This window comes from Pseudophryne corroboree, unplaced genomic scaffold (assembly GCF_028390025.1).
Source record: "Pseudophryne corroboree isolate aPseCor3 unplaced genomic scaffold, aPseCor3.hap2 scaffold_129, whole genome shotgun sequence".
Taxonomy (NCBI): Eukaryota; Metazoa; Chordata; class Amphibia; order Anura; family Myobatrachidae; genus Pseudophryne; species Pseudophryne corroboree.
This window is the reverse complement of record NW_026967915.1, coordinates 878,657-902,386: the sequence shown is the minus strand read 5'-3', so window position 1 is coordinate 902,386 and position 23,730 is coordinate 878,657. Positions and strand designations below refer to the sequence as shown.

Here is a 23,730-nt window from a genome sequence, read left to right as displayed (position 1 = left end):
TCCTAAGCCAGGGATTGTGGGTTCAAGTCCCATCTGGGGTGGAACTCATTAAAGAAGCTGTGTCGTCACTAGAGTTGATATTTTATCCTTGCTTCAACTGTACAACAGTCTTGTAGTGTTTAGATTGCAAAAACATGACCACAGAAGCTAAAAATGACATTTATTATAACATTGTTGTGGTTTCTTTGTTTACTTTTCTATCACTGTGGAAAGCTTATTCAAGTGCCATCTGGCATGCATGATCCTTTGTTGCTCATCATTCATCACCAAAAATGATTTTCTCTTTAAATTCTTATGACTGTACTGATTGTATTGAATAAAATCCACATCTAGCATAACTGTTTTATGCTGCAAAGTGCTCCAGTGGTGCAATTGGTCAGAGTGTGGTACTTATAAAACAGTATCTGTTGAGCAATATCAAGGTTGTGAATTCAAGCCTCACCTGGAGCAGTTTTGTTTACAGTTTTTTTCCTTTTTCTTATGTCATTAGTCATTGATTATAATCTTCTACCTTAATATTTAATATGATATTACAAAGGATGGAAGAAAGAAAGAAAGAAAGAAAGAAAGAAAGAAAGAAAGAAAGAAACTAAGAAAAAACACAAACATGATTGTGAATTTAAGTTGTCAGCACACATCTGCTTTGGTTCAAATGCACTGCATATCTTCCTTCAGTCAGCCAACAAAACAACAATGGAAAAGATTAACATACTGTAGGTAAAGCAGTTGCATCAAATTGATTTTTTGCAATAGAGCATGATAATCCATACTGGCAGCTCTGGATAGTACCAGCACATTTCATGCTGGACTTGGTAATGCAAAGAACACAGTAAACAGCTTCACTTTTTCTCAAAAATAAATAATTGACTATTAAAACCTATCAGTCTTGACAAAGAAAGTCAGTAAGCACCAGTGGCCTAATGGATAAGGCACTGGCCTCCGATAACAGGGCTTGTGGGTTCAAGTCCTATCTGGGTGGAACTCATTAAAGCAGCTGTGTCGTCACTAGAGTTGATATCTTATCCTTGCTTCAACTGTACAGCATTCTTGTATTGTTTAGATTGCAAAAACATGACCACGGAAGCTAAAAAATGACATTTATTATAACATTGTTGTGGTTTTTTTTTTTACTTTTCTATCAATATGGAAAGCTTATTCAAGTGCCATCTGGCAAGCATGATCCTTTGTTGCTCATCATTCATCACCAAAAATGATTTTCTTTTTAAATTCTTATGACTGTACTGATTGTATTGAATAAAATCCACATCTAGCATAACTGTTTTATGCTGCAAAGTGCTCCAGTGGTCCAATTGGTCAGAGCGTGGTACTTATAAAACAGTATCTGTTGAGCAATATCAAGGTTGTGAATTCAAGCCTCACCTGGAGCAGTTTTGTTTACAGTTTTTTTCCTTTTTCTTATGTCATTAGTCATTGATTATAATCTTCTACCTTAATATTTAATATGATATTACAAAGGATGGAAGAAAGAAAGAAAGAAAGAAAGAAAGAAAGAAAGAAACTAAGAAAAAACACAAACATGATTGTGAATTTAAGTTGTCAGCACACATCTGCTTTGGTTCAAATGCACTGCATATCTTCCTTCAGTCAGCCAACAAAACAACAATGGAAAAGATTAACATACTGTAGGTAAAGCAGTTGCATCAAATTGATTTTTTGCAATAGAGCATGATAATCCATACTGGCAGCTCTGGATAGTACCAGCACATTTCATGCTGGACTTGGTAATGCAAAGAACACAGTAAACAGCTTCACTTTTTCTCAAAAATAAATAATTGACTATTAAAACCTATCAGTCTTGACAAAGAAAATCAGTAAGCACCAGTGGCCTAATAGATAAGGCACTAGCCTCCGAAAACAGGGATTGTGGGTTCAAGTCCTATCTGGGGTGGAACTCATTAAAGCAGCTGTGTCGTCACTACAGTTGATATATTATCCTTGCTTCAACTGTACAGCATTCTTGTAGTGTTTAGATTGCAAAAACATGACCACGGAAGCTAAAAAATGACATTTATTATAACATTGTTGTGGGTTTTTTTTTTACTTTTCTATCAATATGGAAGGCTTATTCAAGTGCCATCTGGCATGCATGATCCTTTGTTGCTCATCATTCATCACCAAAAATGATTTTCTTTTTAAATTCTTATGACTGTACTGATTGTATTGAATAAAATCCACATCTAGCATAACTGTTTTATGCTGCAAAGTGCTCCAGTGGTGCAATTGGTCAGAGCGTGGTACTTATAAGACAGTATCTGTTGAGCAATATCAAGGTTGTGAATTCAAGCCTCACCTGGAGCAGTTTTGTTTACAGTTTTTTTTCTTTTTCTTATGTCATTAGTCATTGATTATAATCTTCTACCTTAATATTTAATATGATATTACAAAGGATGGAAGAAAGAAAGAAAGAAAGAAAGAAAGAAAGAAAGAAAGAAAGAAAGAAAGAAAAAACACAAACATGATTGTGAATTTAAGTTGTCAGCACACATCTGCTTTGGTTCAAATGCACTGCATATCTTCCTTCAGTCAGCCAACAAAACAACAATGGAAAAGATTAACATACTGTAGGTAAAGCAGTTGCATCAAATTGATTTTTTGCAATAGAGCATGATAATCCATACTGGCAGCTCTGGATAGTACCAGCACATTTCATGCTGGACTTGGTAATGCAAAGAACACAGTAAACAGCTTCACTTTTTCTCAAAAATAAATAATTGACTATTAAAAACCTATCAGTCTTGAAGGAGAAAGTCAGTAAGCCCCAGTGGCCTAATGGATAAGGCACTAGCCTCCTAAGCCAGGGATTGTGGGTTCAAGTCCCATCTTGGGTGGAACTCATTAAAGTAGCTGTGTCGTCACTAGAGTTGATATTTTATCCTTGCTTCAACTGTACAACAGTCTTGTAGTGTTTAGATTGCAAAAACATGACCACAGAAGCTAAAAATGACATTTATTATAACATTGTTGTGTTTTTTTTGTTTACTTTTCTTTCACTGTGGAAAGCTTATTCAAGTGACATCTGGCATGCATGATCCTTTGTTGCTCATCATTCATCACCAAAAATGATTTTCTTTTTAAATTCTTATGACTGTACTGATTGTATTGAATAAAATCCACATCTAGCATAACTGTTTTATGCTGCAAAGTGCTCCAGTGGTGCAATTGGTCAGAGCGTGGTACTTATAAGACAGTATATGTTGAGCAATATCAAGGTTGTGAATTCAAGTCTCACCTGAAGCAGTTTTGTTTACAGTTTTTTTCCTTTTTCTTATGTCATTAGTCATTGATTATAATCTTCTACCTTAATATTTAATATGATATTACAAAGGATGGAAGAAAGAAAGAAAGAAAGAAAGAAAGAAAGAAAGAAAGAAAGAAAGAAAGAAAGAAAAAAGAAAGAAAAAACACAAATATGATTGTGAATTTAAGTTGTCAGCACACATCTGCTTTTGATCAAATGCACTGCAAATCTTCCTTCAGTCAGCCAACAAAACAGCAATTGAAAAGATTAACACACTGTTGGTAAAGCAGTTGCATCAAATAGATTTTTTGCAATATAGCATGATAATCCATAGTGACAGCTCTGGATAGTACCAGCACATTTCTTGCTGGACTTGGTAATGCAAAGAACACAGTAAACAGCTTCACTTTTTTTCAAAAATAAAAAATTGACTATTAAAAACCTATCAGTCTTGAGTGAGAAAGTCAGTAAGCCCCAGTGGCCTAATGGATAAGGCACTGTCCTCCTAAGCCAGAGATTGTGGGTTCAAGTCTCATCTGGGGTGGAACTCATTAAAGCAGCTGTGTCATCACTAGAGTTGATATTTTATCCTTGCTTCAACTGTACAACAGTCTTGTAGTGTTTAGATTGCAAAAACATGACCACAGAAGCTAAAAATTACATTTATTATAACATTGTTGTGGGTTTTTTTTTTACTTTTCTATCACTGTGGAAAGCTTAATCAAGTGCCATCTGGCATGCATGATCCTTTGTTGCTCATCATTCATCACCAAAAATGATTTTCTTTTTAAATTCTTATGACTGTACTGATTGTATTGAATAAAATCCACATCTAGCATAACTGTTTTATCCTGCAAAGTGCTCCAGTGGTGCAATTGGACAGCGCGTGGTACTTATAAGACAGTATCTGTTGAGCAATGTCAAGGTTGTGAATTCAAGTCTCACCTGAAGCAGTTTTGTTTACAGTTTTTTTCCTTTTTCTTATGTCATTAGTCATTGATTATAATCTTCTACCTTAATATTAATATGATATTACAAAGGATGGAAGAAAGAAAGAAAGAAAGAAAGAAAGAAAGAAAGAAAGAAAGAAAGAAAGAAAGAAAGAAAGAAAGAAAGAAAGAAAGAAAGAAAGAAAAAACACAAACATGATTGTGAATTTAAGTTGTCAGCACACATCTGCTTTGGTTCAAATGCACTGCATATCTTCCTTCAGTCAGCCAACAAAACAACAATGGAAAAGATTAACATACTGTAGGTAAAGCAGTTGCATCAAATTGATTTTTTGCAATAGAGCATGATAATCCATACTGGCAGCTCTGGATAGTACCAGCACATTTTATGCTGGACTTGGTAATGCAAAGAACACAGTAAACAGCTTCACTTTTTCTCAAAAATAAATAATTGACTATTAAAAACCTATCAGTCTTGAATGAGAAAGTCAGTAATCCCCAGTGGCCTAATGGATAAGGCACTGACCTCCTAAGCCAGGGATTGTGGGTTCAAGTCCCATCTGGGGTGGAACTCATTAAAGAAGCTGTGTCATCACTAGAGTTGATATTTTATCCTTGCTTCAACTGTACAACAGTCTTGTAGTGTTTAGATTGCAAAAACATGACCACAGAAGCTAAAAATGACATTTATTATAACATTGTTGTGGTTTCTTTGTTTACTTTTCTATCACTGTGGAAAGCTTATTCAAGTGCCATCTGGCATGCATGATCCTTTGTTGCTCATCATTCATCACCAAAAATGATTTTCTTTTTAAATTCTTATGACTGTACTGATTGTATTGAATAAAATCCACATCTAGCATAACTGTTTAATGCTGCAAAGTGCTCCAGTGGTGCAATTGGTCAGAGTGTGGTACTTATAAAACAGTATCTGTTGAGCAATATCAAGGTTGTGAATTCAAGCCTCACCTGGAGCAGTTTTGTTTACAGTTTTTTTCCTTTTTCTTATGTCATTAGTCATTGATTATAATCTTCTACCTTAATATTTAATATGATATTACAAAGGATGGAAGAAAGAAAGAAAGAAAGAAAGAAAGAAAGAAAGAAAGAAAGAAAGAAAGAAAGAAAGAAAGAAAGAAAGAAAGAAAGAAAGAAACTAAGAAAAAACACAAACATGATTGTGAATTTAAGTTGTCAGCACACATCTGCTTTGGTTCAAATGCACTGCATATCTTCCTTCAGTCAGCCAACAAAACAACAATGGAAAAGATTAACATACTGTAGGTAAAGCAGTTGCATCAAATTGATTTTTTGCAATAGAGCATGATAATCCATACTGGCAGCTCTGGATAGTACCAGCACATTTCATGCTGGACTTGGTAATGCAAAGAACACAGTAAACAGCTTCACTTTTTCTCAAAAATAAATAATTGACTATTAAAACCTATCAGTCTTGACAAAGAAAGTCAGTAAGCACCAGTGGCCTAATGGATAAGGCACTGGCCTCCGAAAACAGGGCTTGTGGGTTCAAGTCCTATCTGGGTGGAACTCATTAAAGCAGCTGTGTCATCACTAGAGTTGATATCTTATCCTTGCTTCAACTGTACAACAGTCTTGTAGTGTTTAGATTGCAAAAACATGACCACGGAAGCTAAAAAATGACATTTATTATAACATTGCTGTGGTTTTTTTTTTTACTTTTCTATCAATATGGAAAGCTTATTCAAGTGCCATCTGGCATGCATGATCCTTTGTTGCTCATCATTCATCACCAAAAATGATTTTCTTTTTAAATTCTTATGACTGTACTGATTGTATTGAATAAAATCCACATCTAGCATAACTGTTTTATGCTGCAAAGTGCTCCAGTGGTGCAATTGGTCAGAGCGTGGTACTTATAAGACAGTATCTGTTGAGCAATATCAAAGTTGTGAATTCAAGCCTCACATGGAGCAGTTTTGTTTACAGTTTTTTTCCTTTTTCTTATGTCATTAGTCATTGATTATAATCTTCTACCTTAATATTTAATATGATATTACAAAGGATGGAAGAAAGAAAGAAAGAAAGAAAGAAAGAAAGAAAGAAAGAAAGAAAGAAAGAAAGAAAGAAAGGAAAAACACAAACATGATTGTGAATTTAAGTTGTCAGCACACATCTGCTTTGGTTCAAATGCACTGCATATCTTCCTTCAGTCAGCCAACAAAACAACAATGGAAAAGATTAACATACTGTAGGTAAAGCAGTTGCATCAAATTGATTTTTTGCAATAGACATGATAATCCATACTGGCAGCTCTGGATAGTACCAGCACATTTCATGCTGGACTTGGTAATGCAAAGAACACAGTAAACAGCTTCACTTTTTCTCAAAAATAAATAATTGACTATTAAAACCTATCAGTCTTGACAAAGAAAGTCAGTAAGCACCAGTGGCCTAATGGATAAGGCACTGGCCTCCGAAAACAGGGATTGTGGGTTCAAGTCCTATCTGGGTGGAACTCATTAAAGCAGCTGTGTCATCACTAGAGTTGATATTTTATCCTTGCTTCAACTGTACAACAGTCTTGTAGTGTTTAGATTGCAAAAACATGACCACAGAAGCTAAAAATGACATTTATTATAACATTGTTGTGTTTTTTTTGTTTACTTTTCTATCACTGTGGAAAGCTTATTCAAGTGCCATCTGGCATGCATGATCCTTTGTTGCTCATCATTCATCACCAAAAATGATTTTCTTTTTAAATTCTTATGACTGTACTGATTGTATTGAATAAAATCCACATCTAGCATAACTGTTTTATGCTGCAAAGTGCTCCAGTGGTGCAATTGGTCAGAGCGTGGTACTTATAAAACAGTATCTGTTGAGCAATATCAAGGTTGTGAATTCAAGCCTCACCTGGAGCAGTTTTGTTTACAGTTTTTTTCCTTTTTCTTATGTCATTAGTCATTGATTATAATCTTCTACCTTAATATTTAATATGATATTACAAAGGATGGAAGAAAGAAAGAAAGAAAGAAAGAAAGAAAGAAAGAAAGAAAGAAAGAAAGAAAGAAAGAAAGAAAGAAAGAAAGAAAGAAAGAAAGAAAGAAAGAAACTAAGAAAAAACACAAACATGATTGTGAATTTAAGTTGTCAGCACACATCTGCTTTGGTTCAAATGCACTGCATATCTTCCTTCAGTCAGCCAACAAAACAACAATGGAAAAGATTAACATACTGTAGGTAAAGCAGTTGCATCAAATTGATTTTTTGCAATAGAGCATGATAATCCATACTGGCAGCTCTGGATAGTACCAGCACATTTCATGCTGGACTTGGTAATGCAAAGAACACAGTAAACAGCTTCACTTTTTCACAAAAATAAATAATTGACTATTAAAACCTATCAGTCTTGACAAAGAAAGTCAGTAAGCACCAGTGGCCTAATGGATAAGGCACTGGCCTCCGAAAACAGGGAATGTGGGTTCAAGTCCTATCTGGGGTGGAACTCATTAAAGCAGCTGTGTCGTCACTAGAGTTGATATCTTATCCTTGCTTCAACTGTACAGCATTCTTGTAGTGTTTAGATTGCAAAAACATGACCACGGAAGCTAAAAAATGACATTTATTATAACATTGTTGTGGTTTTTTTTTTTACTTTTCTATCAATATGGAAAGCTTATTCAAGTGCCATCTGGCATGCATGATCCTTTGTTGCTCATCATTCATCACCAAAAATGATTTTCTTTTTAAATTCTTATGACTGTACTGATTGTATTGAATAAAATCCACATCTAGCATAACTGTTTTATGCTGCAAAGTGCTCCAGTGGTGCAATTGGTCAGAGCGTGGTACTTATAAGACAGTATCTGTTGAGCAATATCAAGGTTGTGAATTCAAGCCTCACCTGGAGCAGTTTTGTTTACAGTTTTTTTCCTTTTTATTATGTCATTAGTCATTGATTATAATCTTCTACCTTAATATTTAATATGATATTACAAAGGATGGAAGAAAGAAAGAAAGAAAGAAAGAAAGAAAGAAAGAAAGAAAGAAAGAAAGAAAGAAAGAAAGAAAGAAAGAAAGAAAGAAAGAAAGAAAGAAAGAAAGAAAGAAAGAAAGAAAGAAAGAAAAAACACAAACATGATTGTGAATTTAAGTTGTCAGCACACATCTGCTTTGGTTCAAATGCACTGCATATCTTCCTTCAGTCAGCCAACAAAACAACAATGGAAAAGATTAACATACTGTAGGTAAAGCAGTTGCATCAAATTGATTTTTTGCAATAGACATGATAATCCATACTGGCAGCTCTGGATAGTACCAGCACATTTCATGCTGGACTTGGTAATGCAAAGAACACAGTAAACAGCTTCACTTTTTCTCAAAAATAAATAATTGACTATTAAAACCTATCAGTCTTGACAAAGAAAGTCAGTAAGCACCAGTGGCCTAATGGATAAGGCACTGGCCTCCGAAAACAGGGATTGTGGGTTCAAGTCCTATCTGGGTGGAACTCATTAAAGCAGCTGTGTCATCACTAGAGTTGATATTTTATCCTTGCTTCAACTGTACAATAGTCTTGTAGTGTTTAGATTGCAAAAACATGACCACAGAAGCTAAACATGACATTTATTATAACATTGTTGTGTTTTTTTTGTTTACTTTTCTATCACTGTGGAAAGCTTATTCAAGTGCCATCTGGCATGCATGATCCTTTGTTGCTCATCATTCATCACCAAAAATGATTTTCTTTTTAAATTCTTATGACTGTACTGATTGTATTGAATAAAATCCACATCTAGCATAACTGTTTTATGCTGCAAAGTGCTCCAGTGGTGCAATTGGTCAGAGCGTGGTACTTATAAAACAGTATCTGTTGAGCAATATCAAGGTTGTGAATTCAAGCCTCACCTGGAGCAGTTTTGTTTACAGTTTTTTTCCTTTTTCTTATGTCATTAGTCATTGATTATAATCTTCTACCTTAATATTTAATATGATATTACAAAGGATGGAAGAAAGAAAGAAAGAAAGAAAGAAAGAAAGAAAGAAAGAAAGAAACTAAGAAAAAACACAAACATGATTGTGAATTTAAGTTGTCAGCACACATCTGCTTTGGTTCAAATGCACTGCATATCTTCCTTCAGTCAGCCAACAAAACAACAATGGAAAAGATTAACATACTGTAGGTAAAGCAGTTGCATCAAATTGATTTTTTGCAATAGAGCATGATAATCCATACTGGCAGCTCTGGATAGTACCAGCACATTTCATGCTGGACTTGGTAATGCAAAGAACACAGTAAACAGCTTCACTTTTTCTCAAAAATAAATAATTGACTATTAAAACCTATCAGTCTTGACAAAGAAAGTCAGTAAGCACCAGTGGCCTAATGGATAAGGCACTGGCCTCCGAAAACAAGGAATGTGGGTTCAAGTCCTATCTGGGGTGGAACTCATTAAAGCAGCTGTGTCGTCACTAGAGTTGATATCTTATCCTTGCTTCAACTGTACAGCATTCTTGTAGTGTTTAGATTGCAAAAACATGACCACGGAAGCTAAAAAATGACATTTATTATAACATTGTTGTGTTTTTTTTTTTTACTTTTCTATCAATATGGAAAGCTTATTCAAGTGCCATCTGGCATGCATGATCCTTTGTTGCTCATCATTCATCACCAAAAATGATTTTCTTTTTAAATTCTTATGACTGTACTGATTGTATTGAATAAAATCCACATCTAGCATAACTGTTTCATGCTGCAAAGTGCTCCAGTGGTGCAATTGGTCAGAGCGTGGTACTTATAAGACAGTATCTGTTGAGCAATATCAAGGTTGTGAATTCAAGCCTCACCTGGAGCAGTTTTGTTTACAGTTTTTTTCCTTTTTCTTATGTCATTAGTCATTGATTATAATCTTCTACCTTAATATTTAATATGATATTACATAGGATGGAAGAAAGAAAGAAAGAAAGAAAGAAAGAAAGAAAGAAAGAAAGAAAGAAAGAAAGAAAGAAAGAAAGAAAGAAAGAAAGAAAGAAAGAAAGAAAGAAAGAAAAAACACAAACATGATTGTGAATTTAAGTTGTCAGCACACATCTGCTTTGGTTCAAATGCACTGCATATCTTCCTTCAGTCAGCCAACAAAACAACAATGGAAAAGATTAACATACTGTAGGTAAAGCAGTTGCATCAAATTGATTTTTTGCAATAGAGCATGATAATCCATACTGGCAGCTCTGGATAGTACCAGCACATTTCATGCTGGACTTGGTAATGCAAAGAACACAGTAAACAGCTTCACTTTTTCTCAAAAATAAATAATTGACTATTAAAACCTATCAGTCTTGACAAAGAAAGTCAGTAAGCACCAGTGGCCTAATGGATAAGGCACTGGCCTCCGAAAACAAGGAATGTGGGTTCAAGTCCTATCTGGGGTGGAACTCATTAAAGCAGCTGTGTCGTCACTAGAGTTGATATCTTATCCTTGCTTCAACTGTACAGCATTCTTGTAGTGTTTAGATTGCAAAAACATGACCACGGAAGCTAAAAAATGACATTTATTATAACATTGTTGTGTTTTTTTTTTTTACTTTTCTATCAATATGGAAAGCTTATTCAAGTGCCATCTGGCATGCATGATCCTTTGTTGCTCATCATTCATCACCAAAAATGATTTTCTTTTTAAATTCTTATGACTGTACTGATTGTATTGAATAAAATCCACATCTAGCATAACTGTTTCATGCTGCAAAGTGCTCCAGTGGTGCAATTGGTCAGAGCGTGGTACTTATAAGACAGTATCTGTTGAGCAATATCAAGGTTGTGAATTCAAGCCTCACCTGGAGCAGTTTTGTTTACAGTTTTTTTCCTTTTTCTTATGTCATTAGTCATTGATTATAATCTTCTACCTTAATATTTAATATGATATTACATAGGATGGAAGAAAGAAAGAAAGAAAGAAAGAAAGAAAGAAAGAAAGAAAGAAAGAAAGAAAGAAAGAAAGAAAGAAAGAAAGAAAGAAAGAAAGAAAGAAAAAACACAAACATGATTGTGAATTTAAGTTGTCAGCACACATCTGCTTTGGTTCAAATGCACTGCATATCTTCCTTCAGTCAGCCAACAAAACAACAATGGAAAAGATTAACATACTGTAGGTAAAGCAGTTGCATCAAATTGATTTTTTGCAATAGATCATGATAATCCATACTGGCAGCTCTGGATAGTACCAGCACATTTTATGCTGGACTTGGTAATGCAAAGAACACAGTAAACAGCTTCACTTTTTCTCAAAAATAAATAATTGACTATTAAAAACCTATCAGTCTTGAACGAGAAAGTCAGTAATCCCCAGTGGCCTAATGGATAAGGCACTGGCCTCCTAAGCCAGGGATTGTGGGTTCAAGTCCCATCTGGGGTGGAACTCATTAAAGCAGCTGTGTCGTCACTAGAGTTGATATTTTATCCTTGCTTCAACTGTACAACAGTCTTGTAGTGTTTAGATTGCAAAAACATGACCACAGAAGCTAAAAATGACATTTATTATAACATTGTTGTGGTTTCTTTGTTTACTTTTCTATCACTGTGGAAAGCTTATTCAAGTGCCATCTGGCATGCATGATCCTTTGTTGCTCATCATTCATCACCAAAAATGATTTTCTTTTTAAATTCTTATGACTGTACTGATTGTATTGAATAAAATCCACATCTAGCATAACTGTTTTATGCTGCAAAGTGCTCCAGTGGTGCAATTGGTCAGAGCGTGGTACTTATAAGACAGTATCTGTTGAGCAATATCAAGGTTGTGAATTCAAGCCTCACCTGGAGCAGTTTTGTTTACAGTTTTTTTCCTTTTTCTTATGTCATTAGTCATTGATTATAATCTTCTACCTTAATATTTAATATGATATTACAAAGGATGGAAGAAAGAAAGAAAGAAAGAAAGAAAGAAAGAAAGAAAGAAAGAAAGAAAGAAAGAAAGAAAGAAAGAAAGAAAGAAAGAAAAAACACAAACATGATTGTGAATTTAAGTTGTCAGCACACATCTGCTTTGGTTCAAATGCACTGCATATCTTCCTTCAGTCAGCCAACAAAACAACAATGGAAAAGATTAACATACTGTAGGTAAAGCAGTTGCATCAAATTGATTTTTTGCAATAGAGCATGATAATCCATACTGGCAGCTCTGCATAGTACCAGCACATTTCATGCTGGACTTGGTAATGCAAAGAACACAGTAAACAGCTTCACTTTTTCTCAAAAATAAATAATTGACTATTAAAAACCTATCAGTCTTGAAGGAGAAAGTCAGTAAGCCCCAGTGGCCTAATGGATAAGGCACTGGCCTCCTAAGCCAGGGATTGTGGGTTCAAGTCCCATCTGGGGTGGAACTCATTAAAGCAGCTGTGTCGTCACTAGAGTTGATATTTTATCCTTGCTTCAACTGTACAACAGTCTTGTAGTGTTTAGATTGCAAAAACATGACCACAGAAGCTAAAAATGACATTTATTATAACATTGTTGTGTTTTTTTTGTTTACTTTTCTATCACTGTGGAAAGCTTATTCAAGTGCCATCTGGCATGCATGATCCTTTGTTGCTCATCATTCATCACCAAAAATGATTTTCTTTTTAAATTCTTATGACTGTACTGATTGAATTGAATAAAATCCACATCTAGCATAACTGTTTTATGCTGCAAAGTGCTCCAGTGGTGCAATTGGTCAGAGCGTGGTACTTATAAGACAGTATATGTTGAGCAATATCAAGGTTGTGAATTCAAGTCTCACCTGGAGCAGTTTTGTTTACAGTTTTTTTCCTTTTTCTTATGTCATTAGTCATTGATTATAATCTTCTACCTTAATATTTAATATGATATTACATAGGATGGAAGAAAGAAAGAAAGAAAGAAAGAAAGAAAGAAAGAAAGAAAGAAAGAAAGAAAGAAAGAAAGAAAGAAAGAAAGAAAGAAAGAAAAAACACAAACATGATTGTGAATTTAAGTTGTCAGCACACATCTGCTTTGGTTCAAATGCACTGCATATCTTCCTTCAGTCAGCCAACAAAACAACAATGGAAAAGATTAACATACTGTAGGTAAAGCAGTTGCATCAAATTGATTTTTTGCAATAGAGCATGATAATCCATACTGGCAGCTCTGGATAGTACCAGCACATTTTATGCTGGACTTGGTAATGCAAAGAACACAGTAAACAGCTTCACTTTTTCTCAAAAATAAATAATTGACTATTAAAAACCTATCAGTCTTGAACGAGAAAGTCAGTAATCCCCAGTGGCCTAATGGATAAGGCACTGGCCTCCTAAGCCAGCGATTGTGGGTTCAAGTCCCATCTGGGGTGGAACTCATTAAAGCAGCTGTGTCGTCACTAGAGTTGATATTTTATCCTTGCTTCAACTGTACAACAGTCTTGTGGTGTTTAGATTGCAAAAACATGACCACAGAAGCTAAAAATGACATTTATTATAACATTGTTGTGGTTTCTTTGTTTACTTTTCTATCACTGTGGAAACCTTATTCAAGTGCCATCTGGCATGCATGATCCTTTGTTGCTCATCATTCATCACCAAAAATGATTTTCTTTTTAAATTCTTATGACTGTACTGATTGTATTGAATAAAATCCACATCTAGCATAACTGTTTTATGCTGCAAAGTGCTCCAGTGGTGCAATTGGTCAGAGCGTGGTACTTATAAGACAGTATCTGTTGAGCAATATCAAGGTTGTGAATTCAAGCCTCACCTGGAGCAGTTTTGTTTACAGTTTTTTTCCTTTTTCTTATGTCATTAGTCATTGATTATAATCTTCTACCTTAATATTTAATATGATATTACAAAGGATGGAAGAAAGAAAGAAAGAAAGAAACTAAGAAAAAACACAAACATGATTATGAATTTAAGTTGTCAGCACACATCTGCTTTGGTTCAAATGCACTGCATATCTTCCTTCAGTCAGCCAACAAAGCAACAATGGAAAAGATTAACATACTGTAGGTAAAGCAGTTGCATCAAATTGATTTTTTGCAATAGAGCATGATAATCCATACTGGCAGCTCTGGATAGTACCAGCACATTTCATGCTGGACTTGGTAATGCAAAGAACACAGTAAACAGCTTCACTTTTTCTCAAAAATAAATAATTGACTATTAAAACCTATCAGTCTTGACAAAGAATGTCAGTAAGCACCAGTGGCCTAATGGATAAGGCACTGGCCTCCGAAAACAGGGCTTGTGGGTTCAAGTCCTATCTGGGTGGAACTCATTAAAGCAGCTGTGTCGTCACTAGAGTTGATATCTTATCCTTGCTTCAACTGTACAGCATTCTTGTAGTGTTTAGATTGCAAAAACATGACCACGGAAGCTAAAAAATGACATTTATTATAACATTGTTGTGGTTTTTTTTTTTACTTTACTATCACTATGGAAAGCTTATTCAAGTGCCATCTGGCATGCATGATCCTTTGTTGCTCATCATTCATCACCAAAAATGATTTTCTTTTTAAATTCTTATGACTGTACTGATTGTATTGAATAAAATCCACATCTAGCATAACTGTTTTATGCTGCAAAGTGCTCCAGTGGTGCAATTGGTCAGAGCGTGGTACTTATAAGACAGTATCTGTTGAGCAATATCAAGGTTGTGAATTCAAGCCTCACCTGGAGCAGTTTTGTTTACAGTTTTTTTCCTTTTTCTTATGTCATTAGTCATTGATTATAATCTTCTACCTTAATATTTAATATGATATTACATAGGATGGAAGAAAGAAAGAAAGAAAGAAAGAAAGAAAGAAAGAAAGAAAGAAAGAAAGAAAGAAAGAAAGAAAGAAAGAAAGAAAGAAAGAAAGAAAGAAAAAACACAAACATGATTGTGAATTTAAGTTGTCAGCACACATCTGCTTTGGTTCAAATGCACTGCATATCTTCCTTCAGTCAGCCAACAAAACAACAATGGAAAAGATTAACATACTGTAGGTAAAGCAGTTGCATCAAATTGATTTTTTGCAATAGAGCATGATAATCCATACTGGCAGCTCTGGATAGTACCAGCACATTTTATGCTGGACTTGGTAATGCAAAGAACACAGTAAACAGCTTCACCTTTTCTCAAAAATAAATAATTGACTATTAAAAACCTATCAGTCTTGAATGAGAAAGTCAGTAATCCCCAGTGGCCTAATGGATAAGGCACTGGCCTCCTAAGCCAGCGATTGTGGGTTCAAGTCCCATCTGGGGTGGAACTCATTAAAGCAGCTGTGTCGTCACTAGAGTTGATATTTTATCCTTGCTTCAACTGTACAACAGTCTTGTGGTGTTTAGATTGCAAAAACATGACCACAGAAGCTAAAAATGACATTTATTATAACATTGTTGTGGTTTCTTTGTTTACTTTTCTATCACTGTGGAAAGCTTATTCAAGTGCCATCTGGCATGCATGATCCTTTGTTGCTCATCATTCATCACCAAAAATGATTTTCTTTTTAAATTCTTATGACTGTACTGATTGTATTGAATAAAATCCACATCTAGCATAACTGTTTTATGCTGCAAAGTGCTCCAGTGGTGCAATTGGTCAGAGCGTGGTACTTATAAGACAGTATCTGTTGAGCAATATCAAGGTTGTGAATTCAAGCCTCACCTGGAGCAGTTTTGTTTACAGTTTTTTTTCCTTTTTCTTATGTCATTAGTCATTGATTATAATCTTCTACCTTAATATTTAATATGATATTACAAAGGATGGAAGAAAGAAAGAAAGAAAGAAAGAAAGAAAGAAAGAAAGAAAGAAAGAAAGAAAGAAAGAAAGAAAGAAAGAAAGAAACTAAGAAAAAACACAAACATGATTGTGAATTTAAGTTGTCAGCACACATCTGCTTTGGTTCAAATGCACTGCATATCTTCCTTCAGTCAGCCAACAAAACAACAATGGAAAAGATTAACATACTGTAGGTAAAGCAGTTGCATCAAATTGATTTTTTGCAATAGAGCATGATAATCCATACTGGCAGCTCTGGATAGTACCAGCACATTTCATGCTGGACTTGGTAATGCAAAGAACACAGTAAACAGCTTCACTTTTTCTCAAAAATAAATAATTGACTATTAAAACCTATCAGTCTTGACAAAGAATGTCAGTAAGCACCAGTGGCCTAATGGATAAGGCACTGGCCTCCGAAAACAGGGCTTGTTGGTTCAAGTCCTATCTGGGTGGAACTCATTAAAGCAGCTGTGTCGTCACTAGAGTTGATATCTTATCCTTGCTTCAACTGTACAGCATTCTTGTAGTGTTTAGATTGCAAAAACATGACCACGGAAGCTAAAAAATGACATTTATTATAACATTGTTGTGGTTTTTTTTTTTACTTTTCTATCACTATGGAAAGCTTATTCAAGTGCCATCTGGCATGCATGATCCTTTGTTGCTCATCATTCATCACCAAAAATGATTTTCTTTTTAAATTCTTATGACTGTACTGATTGTATTGAATAAAATCCACATCTAGCATAACTGTTTTATGCTGCAAAGTGCTCCAGTGGTGCAATTGGTCAGAGCGTGGTACTTATAAGACAGTATCTGTTGAGCAATATCAAGGTTGTGAATTCAAGCCTCACCTGGAGCAGTTTTGTTTACAGTTTTTTTCCTTTTTCTTATGTCATTAGTCATTGATTATAATCTTCTACCATAATATTTAATATGATATTACAAAGGATGAAAGAAAGAAAGAAAGAAAGAAAGAAAGAAAGAAAGAAAGAAAGAAAAAACACAAACATGATTGTGAATTTAAGTTGTCAGCACACATCTGCTTTGGTTCAAATGCACTGCATATCTTCCTTCAGTCAGCCAACAAAACAACAATGGAAAAGATTAACATACTGTAGGTAAAGCAGTTGCATCAAATTGATTTTTTGCAATAGAGCATGATAATCCATACTGACAGCTCTGGATAGTACCAGCACATTTCATGCTGGACTTGGTAATGCAAAGAACACAGTAAACAGCTTCACTTTTTCTCAAAAATAAATAATTGACTATTAAAACCTATCAGTCTTGACAAAGAAAGTCAGTAAGCACCAGTGGCCTAATGGATAAGGCACTGGCCTCCGAAAACAGGGATTGTGGGTTCAAGTCCTATCTGGGTGGAACTCATTAAAGCAGCTGTGTCATCACTAGAGTTGATACTTTATCCTTGCTTCAACTGTACAACAGTCTTGTAGTGTTTAGATTGCAAAAACATGACCACAGAAGCTAAAAATGACATTTATTATAACATTGTTGTGTTTTTTTTTGTTTACTTTTCTATCACTGTGGAAAGCTTATTCAAGTGCCATCTGGCATGCATGATCCTTTGTTGCTCATCATTCATCACCAAAAATGATTTTCTTTTTAAATTCTTATGACTGTACTGATTGTATTGAATAAAATCCACATCTAGCATAACTGTTTTATGCTGCAAAGTGCTCCAGTGGTGCAATTGGTCGGAGCGTGGTACTTATAAGACAGTATATGTTGAGCAATATCAAGGTTGTGAATTCAAGTCTCACCTGAAGCAGTTTTGTTTACAGTTTTTTTCCTTTTTCTTATGTCATTAGTCATTGATTATAATCTTCTACCTTAATATTTAATATGATATTACAAAGGATGGAAGAAAGAAAGAAAGAAAGAAAGATTGAAAGAAAGAAAGAAAGAAAGAAAGAAAGAAAGAAAGAAAGAAAGAAAGAAAGAAAGAAAGAAAGAAAAAACACAAACATGATTGTGAATTTAAGTTGTCAGCACACATCTGCTTTGGTTCAAATGCACTGCATATCTTCCTTCAGTCAGCCAACAAAACAACAATGGAAAAGATTAACATACTGTAGGTAAAGCAGTTGCATCAAATTGATTTTTTGCAATAGAGCATGATAATCCATACTGGCAGCTCTGGATAGTACCAGCACATTTTATGCTGGACTTGGTAATGCAAAGAACACAGTAAACAGCTTCACTTTTTCTCAAAAATAAATAATTGACTATTAAAAACCTATCAGTCTTGAACGAGAAAGTCAGTAATCCCCAGTGGCCTAATGGATAAGGCACTGGCCTCCTAAGCCAGCGATTGTGGGTTCAAGTCCCATCTCGGGTGGAGCTCATTAAAGCAGCTGTGTCGTCACTAGAGTTGATATTTTATCCTTGCTTCAACTGTACAACAGTCTTGTGGTGTTTAGATTGCAAAAACATGACCACAGAAGCTAAAAATGACATTTATTATAACATTGTTGTGGTTTCTTTGTTTACTTTTCTATCACTGTGGAAAGCTTATTCAAGTGCCATCTGGCATGCATGATCCTTTGTTGCTCATCATTCATCACCAAAAATGATTTTCTTTTTAAATTCTTATGACTGTACTGATTGTATTGAATAAAATCCACATCTAGCATAACTGTTTTATGCTGCAAAGTGCTCCAGTGGTGCAATTGGTCAGAGCGTGGTACTTATAAGACAGTATCTGTTGAGCAATATCAAGGTTGTGAATTCAAGCCTCACCTGGAGCAGTTTTGTTTACAGTTTTTTTCCTTTTTCTTATGTCATTAGTCATTGATTATAATCTTCTACCTTAATATTTAATATGATATTACAAAGGATGGAAGAAAGAAAGAAAGAAAGAAACTAAGAAAAAACACAAACATGATTATGAATTTAAGTTGTCAGCACACATCTGCTTTGGTTCAAATGCACTGCATATCTTCCTTCAGTCAGCCAACAAAGCAACAATGGAAAAGATTAACATACTGTAGGTAAAGCAGTTGCATCAAATTGATTTTTTGCAATAGAGCATGATAATCCATACTGGCAGCTCTGGATAGTACCAGCACATTTCATGCTGGACTTGGTAATGCAAAGAACACAGTAAACAGCTTCACTTTTTCTCAAAAATAAATAATTGACTATTAAAACCTATCAGTCTTGACAAAGAATGTCAGTAAGCACCAGTGGCCTAATGGATAAGGCACTGGCCTCCGAAAACAGGGCTTGTGGGTTCAAGTCCTATCTGGGTGGAACTCATTAAAGCAGCTGTGTCGTCACTAGAGTTGATATCTTATCCTTGCTTCAACTGTACAGCATTCTTGTAGTGTTTAGATTGCAAAAACATGACCACGGAAGCTAAAAAATGACATTTATTATAACATTGTTGTGGTTTTTTTTTTTACTTTACTATCACTATGGAAAGCTTATTCAAGTGCCATCTGGCATGCATGATCCTTTGTTGCTCATCATTCATCACCAAAAATGATTTTCTTTTTAAATTCTTATGACTGTACTGATTGTATTGAATAAAATCCACATCTAGCATAACTGTTTTATGCTGCAAAGTGCTCCAGTGGTGCAATTGGTCAGAGCGTGGTACTTATAAGACAGTATCTGTTGAGCAATATCAAGGTTGTGAATTCAAGCCTCACCTGGAGCAGTTTTGTTTACAGTTTTTTTCCTTTTTCTTATGTCATTAGTCATTGATTATAATCTTCTACCTTAATATTTAATATGATATTACATAGGATGGAAGAAAGAAAGAAAGAAAGAAAGAAAGAAAGAAAGAAAGAAAGAAAGAAAGAAAGAAAGAAAGAAAGAAAGAAAGAAAGAAAGAAAGAAAGAAAAAACACAAACATGATTGTGAATTTAAGTTGTCAGCACACATCTGCTTTGGTTCAAATGCACTGCATATCTTCCTTCAGTCAGCCAACAAAACAACAATGGAAAAGATTAACATACTGTAGGTAAAGCAGTTGCATCAAATTGATTTTTTGCAATAGAGCATGATAATCCATACTGGCAGCTCTGGATAGTACCAGCACATTTTATGCTGGACTTGGTAATGCAAAGAACACAGTAAACAGCTTCACCTTTTCTCAAAAATAAATAATTGACTATTAAAAACCTATCAGTCTTGAATGAGAAAGTCAGTAATCCCCAGTGGCCTAATGGATAAGGCACTGGCCTCCTAAGCCAGCGATTGTGGGTTCAAGTCCCATCTGGGGTGGAACTCATTAAAGCAGCTGTGTCGTCACTAGAGTTGATATTTTATCCTTGCTTCAACTGTACAACAGTCTTGTGGTGTTTAGATTGCAAAAACATGACCACAGAAGCTAAAAATGACATTTATTATAACATTGTTGTGGTTTCTTTGTTTACTTTTCTATCACTGTGGAAAGCTTATTCAAGTGCCATCTGGCATGCATGATCCTTTGTTGCTCATCATTCATCACCAAAAATGATTTTCTTTTTAAATTCTTATGACTGTACTGATTGTATTGAATAAAATCCACATCTAGCATAACTGTTTTATGCTGCAAAGTGCTCCAGTGGTGCAATTGGTCAGAGCGTGGTACTTATAAGACAGTATCTGTTGAGCAATATCAAGGTTGTGAATTCAAGCCTCACCTGGAGCAGTTTTGTTTACAGTTTTTTTCCTTTTTCTTATGTCATTAGTCATTGATTATAATCTTCTACCTTAATATTTAATATGATATTACAAAGGATGGAAGAAAGAAAGAAAGAAAGAAAGAAACTAAGAAAAAACACAAACATGATTGTGAATTTAAGTTGTCAGCACACATCTGCTTTGGTTCAAATGCACTGCATATCTTCCTTCAGTCAGCCAACAAAACAACAATGGAAAAGATTAACATACTGTAGGTAAAGCAGTTGCATCAAATTGATTTTTTGCAATAGAGCATGATAATCCATACTGGCAGCTCTGGATAGTACCAGCACATTTCATGCTGGACTTGGTAATGCAAAGAACACAGTAAACAGCTTCACTTTTTCTCAAAAATAAATAATTGACTATTAAAACCTATCAGTCTTGACAAAGAATGTCAGTAAGCACCAGTGGCCTAATGGATAAGGCACTGGCCTCCGAAAACAGGGCTTGTGGGTTCAAGTCCTATCTGGGTGGAACTCATTAAAGCAGCTGTGTCGTCACTAGAGTTGATATCTTATCCTTGCTTCAACTGTACAGCATTCTTGTAGTGTTTAGATTGCAAAAACATGACCACGGAAGCTAAAAAATGACATTTATTATAACATTGTTGTGGTTTTTTTTTTTACTTTTCTATCACTATGGAAAGCTTATTCAAGTGCCATCTGGCATGCATGATCCTTTGTTGCTCATCATTCATCACCAAAAATGATTTTCTTTTTAAATTCTTATGACTGTACTGATTGTATTGAATAAAATCCACATCTAGCATAACTGTTTTATGCTGCAAAGTGCTCCAGTGGTGCAATTGGTCAGAGCGTGGTACTTATAAGACAGTATCTGTTGAGCAATATCAAGGTTGTGAATTCAAGCCTCACCTGGAGCAGTTTTGTTTACAGTTTTTTTCCTTTTTCTTATGTCATTAGTCATTGATTATAATCTTCTACCATAATATTTAATATGATATTACAAAGGATGAAAGAAAGAAAGAAAGAAAGAAAGAAAGAAAGAAAGAAAAAACACAAACATGATTGTGAATGTAAGTTGTCAGCACACATCTGCTTTGGTTCAAATGCACTGCATATCTTCCTTCAGTCAGCCAACAAAACAACAATGGAAAAGATTAACATACTGTAGGTAAAGCAGTTGCATCAAATTGATTTTTTGCAATAGAGCATGATAATCCATACTGACAGCTCTGGATAGTACCAGCACATTTCTTGCTGGACTTGGTACTGCAAAGAACACAGTAAACAGCTTCACTTTTTCTCAAAAATAAATAATGACTATTAAAAACCTATCAGTCTTGAATGAAAAAGTCAGTAAGCCACAGTGGCCTAATGGATAAGGCACTGGCCTCCTAAGCCAGGGATTGTGGGTTCAAGTCCCATCTGGTGTGGAACTCATTAAAGCAGCTGTGTCGTCACTAGAGTTGATATTTTATCCTTGCTTCAACTGTACAACAGTCTTGTAGTGTTTAGATTGCAAAAACATGACCACAGAAGCTAAAAATGACATTTATTATAACATTGTTGTGGGTTTTTTGTTTACTTTTCTATCACTGTGAAAAGCTTATTCAAGTGCCATCTGGCATGCATGATCCTTTATTGCTCATCATTCATCACCAAAAATGATTTTCTTTTTAAATTCTTATGACTGTACTGATTGTATTGAATAAAATCCACATCTAGCATAACTGTTTTATGCTGCAAAGTGCTCCAGTGGTGCAATTGGACAGCGCGTGGTACTTATAAGACATTATCTGTTGAGCAATGTCAAGGTTGTGAATTCAAGCCTCACCTTGAGCAGCTTTGTTTACAGTTTTTGTCCTTTTTCTTATGTCATTAGTCATTGATTATAATCTTCTACCTTAATATTTAATATGATATTACAAAGGATGGAAGAGAGAAAGAAAGAAAGAAAGAAAGAAAGAAAGAAAGAAAGAAAGAAAGAAAGAAAGAAAGAAAGAAAGAAAGAAAGAAAGAAAAAACACAAATATGATTGTACATTTAAGTTGTCAGCACACATCTGCTTTGGTTCAAATGCACTGCATATCTTCCTTCAGTCAGCCAACAAAACAGCAATTGAAAAGATTAACACACTGTTGGTAAAGCAGTTGCATCAAATAGTTTTTTTGCAATAGAGCATGATAATCCATACTGACAGCTCTGGATAGTACCAGCACATTTCTTGCTGGACTTGGTAATGCAAAGAACACAGTAAACAGCTTCACTATTTCTCAAAAATAAATAATTGACTATTAAAAACCTATCAGTCTTGATTGAGAAAGTCAGTAAGCCCCAGTGGTCTAATGGATAAGGCACTGGCCTCCTAAGCCAGGGATTGTGGGTTCAAGTCTCATCTGGGGTGGAACTCATTAAAGCAGCTGTGTCGTCACTAGAGTTGATATTTTATCCTTGCTTCAACTGTACAACAGTCTTGTAGTGTTTAGATTGCAAAAACATGACCACAGAAGCTAAAAATTACATTTATTATAACATTGTTGTGGTTTTTTTGTTTACTTTTCTATCACTGTGAAAAGCTTATTCAAGTGCCATCTGGCATGCATGATCCTTTGTTGCTCATCATTCATCACCAAAAATGATTTTCTTTTTAAATTCTTATGACTGTACTGATTGTATTGAATAAAATCCACATCTAGCATAACTGTTTTATGCTGCACAGTGCTCCAGTGGTGCAATTGGACAGCGTGTGGTACTTATAAGACAGTATCTGTTGAGCAATGTCAAGGTTGTGAACTCAAGTCTCACCTGAAGCAGTTTTGTTTACAGTTTTTTTCCTTTTTATTATGTCATTAGTCATTGATTATTGTCACAACTGAGGGCCTGAGCTGACGGGAGGCAGCCTCAGTTGTAGGGGCTGAGATGTAACGAAACCTGGGAGGTTGTATCAGACCCCTAGACATGTAAGTAACATGTAGAATAACTGCCCGAAGGCGTGACCACGACAACCAGGATAAAAGTCAATGATGTTTATTATGACAAACTCCGTAACACAGCAGCAGTAAAGGAAACATAAAAGTCAACAGAGGATAAATACAATTCCTGGGTACTACAGGGTG

General features: G+C 35.0%; 5 non-coding genes across 5 annotated transcripts; all 5 read left to right on the top strand.

The window, feature by feature from the left end:
* Positions 1–11,530: 11,530 nt before the first annotated feature.
* TRNAR-CCU (transfer RNA arginine (anticodon CCU)) lies at positions 11,531–11,606 on the top strand. Its single transcript has one exon. It is a non-coding gene; the product is annotated as a tRNA-Arg (tRNA).
* An 891-nt stretch (positions 11,607–12,497) lies between these two features.
* On the top strand, positions 12,498–12,570 carry TRNAR-CCU (transfer RNA arginine (anticodon CCU)). Its single transcript has one exon. It is a non-coding gene; the product is annotated as a tRNA-Arg (tRNA).
* An 898-nt stretch (positions 12,571–13,468) lies between these two features.
* Positions 13,469–13,544, top strand: TRNAR-CCU (transfer RNA arginine (anticodon CCU)). The gene has a single exon. It is a non-coding gene; the product is annotated as a tRNA-Arg (tRNA).
* A 1,817-nt stretch (positions 13,545–15,361) lies between these two features.
* Positions 15,362–15,437, top strand: TRNAR-CCU (transfer RNA arginine (anticodon CCU)). Its single transcript has one exon. It is a non-coding gene; the product is annotated as a tRNA-Arg (tRNA).
* A 4,697-nt stretch (positions 15,438–20,134) lies between these two features.
* TRNAR-CCU (transfer RNA arginine (anticodon CCU)) lies at positions 20,135–20,210 on the top strand. The gene has a single exon. It is a non-coding gene; the product is annotated as a tRNA-Arg (tRNA).
* The last annotated feature ends 3,520 nt before the right edge of the window (positions 20,211–23,730 follow it).